The sequence below is a fragment of the Hydra vulgaris genome, chromosome 01 (genome assembly GCF_038396675.1).
Source record: "Hydra vulgaris chromosome 01, alternate assembly HydraT2T_AEP".
Classification (NCBI taxonomy): Eukaryota; Metazoa; Cnidaria; class Hydrozoa; order Anthoathecata; family Hydridae; genus Hydra; species Hydra vulgaris.
In genome coordinates, this window is record NC_088920.1 from 27,864,969 (window position 1) to 27,876,518 (window position 11,550).

The following is an 11,550-nucleotide window of genomic DNA, read 5'->3' on the forward strand; positions in this document are numbered from 1 at the left end:
ATATTATATAAAGCAAACTTTTCAAACCCTATCCATAGAAGGCTTTTTTATACTGAAAATTTTGTAATATATTTTGAAAAACAAAAACTTCTCGACCATACTACAAGGTCTGAAAAATAAAATACCCGTATAAACGCTTAGCGCGTACGCTACTAGAGTCACGCAAAGCAGGCTTCTAATATAAAGCATTATCCCCATTATGGAAATATTAAACTCACAATTTGATATTTAATCTCATGTGGAGTGCCTCATATTTAGACCTTTATATACAATATTGCTGACAATTATGCAACGATATTATTTCATTAACTTGATTATCAAGAAATTGCAAGCAACTTTTATGAGCTTTTAAAAGTATTTTTTATTTTTTGTCTGCAACATTTTACAAAAATTAAAATTCTTACAGATTATTGAATATTTGAAGAGTATTACAAATATCTAAATGAATTCTTATCTTTATTTTTTCATATTGCGCCAAACACTTTTTAAAACTTCAGCAAAAAAAAAACAATCTTAATTAACCAACCATTGAAAAGCACAACCTGATGCCACCACTGTACAAACCTAAAAAAAACTTATGCAAGCTCCTACATATATATACCTGTTTAACAAGTTCGTTTCCAACAAAGCTGCAAAAAGAATACTTAAAAAACTGTTATTTATATGAATAAGGAAAACATAAAGTTGGTGGAGAATTCTAAAGAATTGATGTTTGAGGAAAATAATTTTTTGTTGTTTAAGTACGAACAGTTACAAAAGGACTAATATTGGCTAAATAACGAGTCATGCGAGCTTGAGTTTTGATTGATGGAACCAGAGTTGAACGCTTGCTTGAGAAGCACCCATGATAGTATTTGTAAAAGAGAAAAAGAGATGAACCCTTATAAAAATGGAACGGTGGCTCAAACATGAAAGCTAAGGTTGATCCAGCTAAATCTACAATTCTTTTTCGATCTTGCTTAGAATAGAAAGAATATCATTTGAAAATTCAGCATAGTGATGACAACAGTATTTTATACATATTTTATAAAATATTTAAAAGTTTAAATCATGATTAGGAGTATAAAAATGACAAGCAAGACAATTTTAGTTCAGATGCCAACTTTTTGAGAGATTATGTTATGGTTTTCATAAAAAATCATTTTTAGATGATAATCTGAGAAGACGTAGAACTGAGGACTCAGCAAAAGTGTTATCATTCATCAATATAGTAATACCAACAATTTTGTAATAATAGTTGGCAGTTACCAACTAAGTTTTGTTTGAGCTACAATTCAACAGCCCCAGACTGTCATAGAAGAAATTTGATTGTAAGTACTAACCTTAATTCAGGGTTGGCTTCCAGTTCTAAGAAATCTGAATATTTTGAATCTGAATTTTTTTTTCGTTTTTTGTATCTTATTTAAATAGAGCTGTTAAGGAAACTGAATTTTAATAAAAAGGAAATTAAAAACTGTTAAAAACTGAATTTTAATAAAAAGGAAAGTAAAAAATTATAATAATAAATTATTAATTTAGTTGAAATTAAGAATTCACGAACATTGTAGCAAAAATTGTGATGCTATTTGAGAAATGTGAACATTAGCTTCACATATTGAAACCTTTAAATACATTTGTACTCAATGTTCTTATAACTGCATGTGTTTTAAGGACGTTGTAATTTCTGGTTTTATTTATTTCATAAATAAAACCAGAAATTACAACGTTCTCAAATAAAGTTAAATACAGTGGGAGTTTCTTTGAGAAAATGATATAGTTAAATTTTAAATGTATATTATTAAAAAGTTATGTTTGTCGGGAGGAAAAGTTCTATTTAAGTTTCCAAATCGGACTGATCTTGTAAATCCTCTGTCTGAAGGAGAAGAGTAGGTCCAATTTGGATAAAAGTGTCGGGCCCATAAAGTGACTTATGTCGGGCCCATAAAGTATCATCTTTTTCAAACTTTATACATATCACCATAGACTATATTTGGTAAAAACAGACAAGTTTAGGATTCCATCTCAAAAATATGACAATTTAATTATTTAAAAATTAATTAGATCTGAGGATGAAATCTGGGGCCTAATGACAAGCAAAGAAAAAAGATTGAGTAGACGAGTAAAGAATGTTTCTTGATCTTGACCTTGAATTTGCAATTGTCAAAGTATTAGTTGAGTGCTTGAAACTAAGTTGCTAAAAGTTTATTTAGCTTATAGTTTTTTTGTTATAATTGTTTAATTCACAGAATAAATACACAACTAATTTAATTGGCAAAAAAAAAAAAAAAAAAAAAAGGAAAAATAACAAACTGACCATTACTTTTAATACAGCTACTATTAATAAATTACTTATAACAAAAACTAATTAAAAAAATCATGAAAACTTTAAGAATATATTAATCAATAAAACAACTGCAACCTGGTTTATTTGTTTTTAATTGATTGTACAAGGCTTCGTTGTGGTCTAAATATGATTATAAATTTATGTGTAGTATTAGCCAATAATAATCGAATAAGCTTGGCATATATATGGCTTTTAGAATTAATAATCATGAGTTCTGGCTTTTTTTTAATTTTTAACGAGTTCCTTTAAAAATGATAACAAATAGTTTGAAATTTATTTACACTGAATTTGAAATTCCTGAAATAGAATTTGCAATACAGTAATAAACACATATATAATTTATATTTTATTGGTCATCATTACGTATATAATATATATAATATGTAAACCAATATATGAAAGAATCGATAATATAAATGTTTATATTGTAATATGGAACATTTATAAAGAGTTAACTGTGAAAAATGTCACTTTATATTATTGTAATTTATTACATCATTTATTATTGTTATCTTTATGATGTCCTCTAGCAAAAATACTTTTCTCGTTAACGTTAAAAGTTTTTAACATTTTATAATTTACTACAACATTGTATACAGTATTAACTTGCAAGGTGTTTATAAGGTGTTAGCAAGATGCTTACAAGGTGCTTTGGAAAAAGATGAATAGCGGGGGAAACTTCTTCCTCGAAGATATTGGTAAATTCGAAAATGTATACTTTAAGTGTCACACATTCTCAGAAGGCATACACAACTTTTTTTGATGTCTCTATTGTAGTTGCACTTAACACAAGAGATCCAGGGTTCGTAGCGAGCTCTGGGAAAGTAGGCCTGATTTTTTTAATTAAATGCTCTTCCACGGTGCTCTTCTACGGTGCTCTTCCACGGTGCTCTTCCACGGTGCTCTTCCACGGTGCTCTGAGGCACCTAAAAAAAAAAAAAAAGAGTTTAATAACCAATTACTCATTTTTTCCGTTGTTCCAGGGCTCACCTTGAAATTAATACATAATCCATATAAAAAAAGAACTTAAAGCTTTTAAACTTAAAACTTTTTGAACTTAAAACTTTGAAAGTATAGCAAAAAGAAGTTTTTGTGTAATTTGAATGTTTTGGTATATAAAGTATAAAGTGATTTATATAGTGATATAATTTTGGTTTATATAGTGATATAATTTTGGTTTATATAGTGATATAATTTTGGCTTATATAGTGATATAATTTTGGTTTATATAGTGATATAATTTTGGTTTATATAGTGATATAAATTTGGTATATAGAGTGATATAATTTTGGTTTATATAGTGATATAATTTTGGTTTATATAGTGATATAATTTTGGTTTATATAGTGATAAAATTTTGGTTTATATAGTGATATAATTTTGGTTTATATAGTGATAAAATTTTGGTTTATATAGTGATAAAATTTTGGTTTATATAGTGATACAATTTTGGTTTATATAGTGATATAATTTTGGTTTATATAGTGATATAATTTTTCTGTGCGCCATGTATAACTTTTTGCATAGAAACAAGTAATTTCACATTGTTAGCAAAAGAGGAAACTTAATATTTTTTCATCTTTAACAAAAAACCAAATCGCTTAAATATTTGTGAGGGTGTTGGTTATAAAACAATAAAGATTTTAAAAGTATAACTTCTAAATCAAATGGCTTCTTTTTGTTTGATCTTTTTTTTCTATAAATACTGATCTAAGGAACAAAAAAGCCTTCTTAATATATCCTTGTTCGCTTTTGTTCATTTGCGTGAGAAATGCTCTCAAAAATCATTCTTGAGCTACTTTAGAAACCATTCAAATAGCTAATAATAATAACAATAATAATAATAACAATAGTAACAATAATAACAATTATGATAATAATAATAATAATAAAAATCGTCATACAAACTTGTCACAAGTTGTGCGACATTTTTATTAACATTATTTTAATATTATTACCTATTGCTTTCTAAAGAAGCTGAAGAATCCCGCAACTAGAATTTTGAGATTGATTGGGAGAGGACAAGTTAATTTTCCATGTAACAGTTCAAGTAAAAAAAAATAAAAAGCAAAAAAAAATTCAAGCAAAAAACAACATACAATGCTAAATATCGTTTTGAAAAATACTTGTACAAATATGACAATAAAAAAACTCCAAAAAAATTTATGGCCCAGTAAAAAAAACTCCAAATGTTCATAACTCTTCAAAACTAAGAAAAATGTTCAAAACTGGAGAACTGGAGCCGAATTGAACAGACTCATATGAAATTTGTCATTGTTTGAAAAAGAAAACTTTTTGTTTATGTAATGTATATTTATTAAAAATTAAAATAAAAATACAGTATGGCTTCTTTGACAATTTATTATCCTAAACTTGAAAACATGATTCCAAATACAATTGTTGAAATAGTAAAAAAATATTCTCAGGAAAAGTCTAAATCAATATCTGAACAATTTACTAATTATACGTTCACAATGAAGAAGGTAACTGACGAACTTATAAATTTTTCTCAAAAGACAATAAAGGAGCAATAAAATAATATTAGCATGCAGGATTACCTTGTTGTTACAGACTGAAAATAAAATAAAGCATAATTTAGTAAATAAGTAATAAGTAAGCCATAAATACCTCACCAAGTTTTCAGAAAATAATTTTGTTACTCAAAAATATAATCTAAAGTTATGTTCTTATTCTATGTTCTTATTCTGTTCTGTACCGGGAACCAATTTTGTGGAAAAACATTCAGCATATTGTTAATATCAAAGAAAAAACATTTCTGCAATTCAAACCTAAATTAAGACGATATTTAGTATTTATGAATTATAATAAAGTAGATTTTCTTTGTCTCTTTCAGAAGTTATTCAACTAAAACACTATCTTTTTATAGAACCTCTATGTGAGCTTTAACAAGTGCAATAGAAAATAAAGTTATTATAATAAAATTAAAAAAACAAAAAAACTCCGTTAAAATCTTTAAAAAAATAACAAAACTCCGTAAGAAAAATAAAGAAAAAAAGACAATAAGAGGAATAAATTCCTTTGAATATATCAAAAAATTAGGTTAAAAAACGATAGTGTATATAAAAAAAACGATGGTGTATATATTAAGTTTCAAAGCTGTCATTTGATTTCAAAATTTCTTTTTTTATATGAAACTTAAATGAATTTACTGTTTTCACCATATTGATGTGGTTATTTTTAAAACTGTTCCATATCTTAGGCCCTTTGATATGTTATGCTATATTCTTTGTATTTAGTTTACGAGGCCGTGTGTATGTGAGCCTCTCGTTTGATCTCAGAGAATAGTTATTGTTTTGATTTATCTTAAATTTTGTTTCAAAGTTTTTCAGTGTGAGATTTTTTTAATGATTATACATAAAGATCATGTGTTGAAATGTATTTATCTCATATACGTTCATCATCTTCATTTCCCTAATTAATGGCTTTGCATGCTCAAATTTTTTTTTTCCATATATAATTCTGCAAGCATGTTTTTTGTACACTAAATATCCTTTTAAGTTTAAAGGGTTGTGGCTAACCCACGCAATGTTACCATAATTAATATAGCTATGAATTAGGCTGGAGTTTATTAATTTAAGACTTTGAGTATTAATTAAAGGACTAACTCTATACATTATATCAATAGTATAATGTATAGAGTTAGTAGAATATTTGATTCGATGTATTTTATGCGGGAAAGCCAAAATAAGATTTCATCTACATAGACTTCTAGGTACTTCAAACATTCTTGTTTTTTAATTGAGTTTTGTCTACGTTTATCGAGAGTTTATTACCTCTGAAACATTTATTTACTTTTAACAGCTCAATATTTGTTTCCCAATATTGCTGACTAATATCACTATTGGACAAATAATTGAACTTAAATTTTCAGATACAACCTCTCCATAAGCATTTTTTTTAGTTCAACTGTTCTGTATAAGTAAAATAATTTCCAGACGGTAAGTATTTTTATGCTCCTTTTTTTTCTCTTTAAGCAACTTTTTCCAATACGAAACTTTTTTATTAAAATTGGTTCAAATGATATGCTATTATAGAGCGTTCACTGTACATAACGGATATAGGTCTATAATTTGAGATATCAGAATTATCATTGCCTTTATAGAGTGGGTACACTTTAGCTATTTTTAATGTATCAGGAAATACACCTTCATTTATTCAAATTTTCAGAATATGAAACAAAGCTTTGATGATAAGTTTTTTATTTAAAATTACTGTATTACTGGATATTCCATCAAAACCCGGCGGTTTGTTTATTTTAAAAAATAAGAAACCCTTCTCAATTTCTTTTAACGTTAATTCACTATAACATAATAAATTATTATTTGCAGAATTTAAATAGGTTTTGAATGAATCAATGGAAGGTACAACTTTGTTAGCTAAATTTAGACCAAATTTAATAAAGTAATTGTTAAACCCTTTTGAGATTTGTGTTGGGCTGTGAATATTATTATCATTAATAGTAATATTGAGAAGAAGCAATGAACTACTTTTATTACGATCCATTAGGTTATTAATTAGACTCCATGTTTTTTTATATCAAATTTACATTCAGTAACTTTTTTACTGTAAAACTGTTTTTTTTTTCATTTTTAAGTAAGCTTTGATAAAAATTTTTATAGTTTATATATTTATTTTCGTTTTCAATATTTCTATTTTTGAGAAATTTGTTATAGAGTTTTTGTTTTTTTCTTGAACATTTTACTAGAGTTTTGTTCATCCGAGGGTTAGTTAGTGTTTTTGATTTTATTATTTTATAAGAAAATGTTCATTAACAAAAATGTTCATTTTGACATATATAGACTTCTTTCCATTTCTCTTCGTATAGTGTTTACGAGAAGTTATTGTTATTTAACGTTGATAGATTGCGTTTTTTTAAATTAATTGTTTTTGGACGCGTAGTCAAATTTATATCAAGTTTATTAATTTTAATGTAGATAGGAAAGTGGTCACTTATGTTGTTTTAAATATTCCCGTTTCAGATTACGTTTCTAAAAAGTGGTTTAAAAGGATGTTGTCAATCGCAGTTGCTGAACTTTTAGTTATCCTAGTTGGTTTATTAATAAGTGGGTATATATTATATTTAAAAAGCATATCAAAAAACGATTTTGTATTTAGATTTTTTTCATAAGTTAGTGAATTTAAATTTATATCCCCGATAATGCAAAGTTTTTTATTATTATTATTAACTATTATATTTCTTATAAAATCTTCAAAAGGTTTGACAGTACCACTCAGAGGACGGTATACGCATTATATATATTTCTATGATTAAACACTTATAATAAACCGGGTGAATAAAAATAAGCAATTGCTTTTACTCAGTAATTGGTCTGTTTTACGTGAAAAAAACTTCAGCAGTTTTGCTTAAATTTTTATTCACGTAAAGTTAAGCAGTTTACTCAGTAATTGGTCAGCTTTACGTGAACAAAAATTTAAGCAAGACTGCTTAAGTTTTTTTTTTTATTGTAATTAGACTGCTTAAGTTTTTATTCAAGCTGACCAAAACTGAGTAAAAGCCTTTTTATTCACCTGGCCTAATCATTTTTGGTTAGGCATAATTGCTTTTTAATCTAATATGTTAGTTTCTTGAAATGTAAAAAAAAGTCCTCCGCCTTTTTTAGTTCTTCCTTGTGTTTGACTAATTATGCGGTAATTTGGTAAGATGAAATTTGAATAAGATTCAATTAAAGTTTCTGAGTCATGCCAAGTTTCTGAAATAGCTATGACATCATAGCTATTTCAGAAACTTGGTTATGATAAGCTTATCAAAATTATGCTGCGTGCTTTGTATACTGATGTGCAATCAGGGCCGTTCCAAAAAGGGGATGTAGGGATGTCCCCCCCCCCCCCCAAAGCTGTTATATAAGCATTTGAGTTGGCACATTGAGCAAGTTTTGAACTATTGTTGGCAAATTGCAAATACTGAGGACCTTCTTTTTTTTTTTCTTTTTTTTTGTCTCTAGTTAGTTTAGAACTTGCTGAATGCACCAATATATGGTGCATTCAGCAAATTCATTTGGGTTTCATGAAAAATATTTAGATTTTCATAAGAAAAACTATTTAAAAAGTTATTATGAAAGGGATTAAACTTCCGTTTTTCAAAACCAAACAGAAACCAAAAAGACAGTCAAAATAAAACTTTTGTATAATTTCGTACACGAACAGGGTTCGTGTACTGGTTGGAACAATTTGAGCCGTAATACCCTGAGAGAAGTAAGGAAGATTTAACTAGTAAGATTAAGTGTTAGTATCAGATTATTAACATTTGGACAGATGACCAGTAAAAAATTACGACTCAAAGTGTCTCAACCAGTGCATAAACCCTGTTCGTGTACGAAATTATACAAAAAGAAACTTTTTGACTGTCGAAAGCGTGATTATTTAGATAGTTATTACAAATAAATAAAAAATTGAGAACTAAAAAATAAATAAAAAATCGTTTTAAAAAGTGAATTATTCAAACATAAAATGACATTAAAATTTCCCCATAGATCGTTTTAACATCTCCAGCATAATTGTTCTCTTTTGCTTTTCAATCACGAATGACCAAATTATCATAAGGGGTCGTCCATAAAGTACGTACGCTCATAGAGGGGAGGGGGGGGGTCTTCAAAAAGCGTACGAAAGCGTATGGGAGGGGGGGGGGGGGGGGGAGGAGGGTTCAATTTAAAATTACGTAATTAGATTTTAAAATTTATAACAATTAAACCGCAAAACAAAAGAAAAGTTAAAATATGAAAAAAGATTAAAGTTTGCCAACATAAAAAGATGTATGGTATATGAAGTAGAGGGTATAGTTTTCCTCTATGCACACACATGTATGGGCGCCCTCAGAATTTTTTGATGTTCCAGATAGGACACTTTCACACATCGTGCAAACTCATAACTTAAGTTTGTTTATACCTATGCCAAATGAAGAGGCCTTGCAAAATATCGGGATGGCGGAGGCCTGTGAACAAAAAGCCTTAAAACGCTTACCCTCCCGACCCCCAAAATGAGAGGGGTGTAAATTTTGCATGGTTATAACTTTTAGATTTGGAAAAAAATTTGGATGGCCTCCGCCATCCAAATTTTTTGCAAGGCCACCTCATTTGGCATATTAACAAACTTAAGTTTGCACGTTGTGTGAAAGTGTTCTATCATCAAAAATCAAAACATCAAAAAATCCTGAGGGGGCCCATGCACACATGCCCGCCCTTATATACTGGCCCTGAGTAAGACCTGAGGGCCGTGGTTGATGGGACGGAGTCACCCCAAAAAAAACGTGTCAATGGCGTCTCAAAGACCGCTAGGTTTTGCTAAAATAAAAAGTTTCTTAAAATAGCAAAAGGGCACAAAATTTGCTGTTGCTCCCTCCCACTGGGTTTTACCCTTTGTTTTCAATATTACTGATCTCACCTTAGACTCGTTTTTTACTTACTAAAGAGGGGTGCCTGAAAAAAAACGTCCACCTTATGTATAGTTAATTTACATTTGATTCGTTAAAAAAGCAAAAAAAGTTTTGCTAGATTTCACCGAGAATCGCACCTCGATCTCCGTCGTCTATTGCCGCCGCATAAACCTTTCGCCCAAATACACACTTACATTAGTAAATTTTAAATTTATTTAAATTATTATTTGCATTTATACTTAAAGACTTTTTTTAAAATGCGTAAGCAAAAAGCTTTGGGGTAGTATAAAGTATCTAAGGTACCCTCCGTCTTTTTTTTTTTTAATTAAACTTTTTAATTAAGAAAAAAAAAACAGGAGGGATGGGGGGGATATTTGAGGGGGGGGGGGGTATTTGAGAAACGTACGTACTTTTAAGGGGGGGTGTGGACATAAAAGTACGCATGGCAACAGGGGGGAGGGGGGGTCAAATTTCAAAATTTTTGGCGTACGTACTTTATGGACGACCCCTAAGCGATGAAAGCAAATTTACCAGACTGTCGGGCAACTTTCATTTTTTCTCTTAAAGTTTTTCTTAATTGATTTGTTTCAGCACAAAAGTCCTCATTAATATATATATTTTTATCTTTTAGCATAAGAGATTTTTTCAAGATTTTAACTTTATCTTTATAATCCAAAAGTTTTAAAACTATTGTCCTAGGTTATTTTTTATCCCAAAACCTAGTCCGGTGCGCTCGTTCAATTTTTATATCCTTTAAACCTAAATACTCTTCGAATAATTTTTTAACCTTCATTTCACTTACATTCCAGTTTTGATTATCTGTTTCCTTTATTCCATTTACACGCAAATTGTTCCTTCTGGATTTGTTTCCATCACTCTTCGCTTTTTCTTTATATCCATATATTCATAGTTGTCTTTATTGATTCCGTTGCGAAAATTTTTCTCTTTGTCATAAGAAATAAAATTATTCTTTATTCTTTTTATCAATCAGTTCTTTGTGAAAGTTCAAGCTTTCTTTCATTTCCGTTATCTCAGATTCAATTGATTTGATTTTTTGACTATTGTCAATTATCTTTTTCAACTCTATCCAGTCGCTGGTTTGTTATCTTTGCGTTTGAACTTATTATGCTGGCGAAATTTATTTCCTGTTTTTCATCATCTCGTTTTTTTTTTAAATTCATCAAACATATTCTTTACAATTTTCTTCAAATTCATCAAACATATCCTTTACAATTTTTTTCAAATTCATCAAACATATCCTTTACAATTTTATCAACTTAAATAAATTATTCTCCGTCTTTTCAAACTAAAAGTTTCAATTTTTTATGTTTTCATTTTTGCAAAAAATGAAAATTTAAAGAAAAATTTTCATGACTTCAGACTCCCGTCTCTGATACGTTTAAATTACCACCCCGTCAAAGCGTTATCTATGGCTACTCTGTATCTATTTACTTTCTTTAAGCAGTAAAATTTCCTACCAACAGCACTTATTCCTAGGAAGTTATGCAGCTGAGCTGCATTTTTCCTTAGAAATTTCGCAACTGAGCAGGGTAAATATCTGAGCAGAAAATTATGTAGCTGACCGAAAAATCGCCTGCGACAACGGTCTACAAATGAAGTTAAAATAATAATAACACTTTTGTAATTATATATTAATTTTCTGTTTTTTAAGAAAATAGTTTTATGTTTTTTATGAAAATTGCTCAGTAAATTAAAAAAAAAAAACTAATAATTTAATTTGCATTTTGAACGGTAATTTTGTTCGAAACTGATAGTAAGGTCCCGATACAGTTTCGATAAAAATTAAAACAAGCAT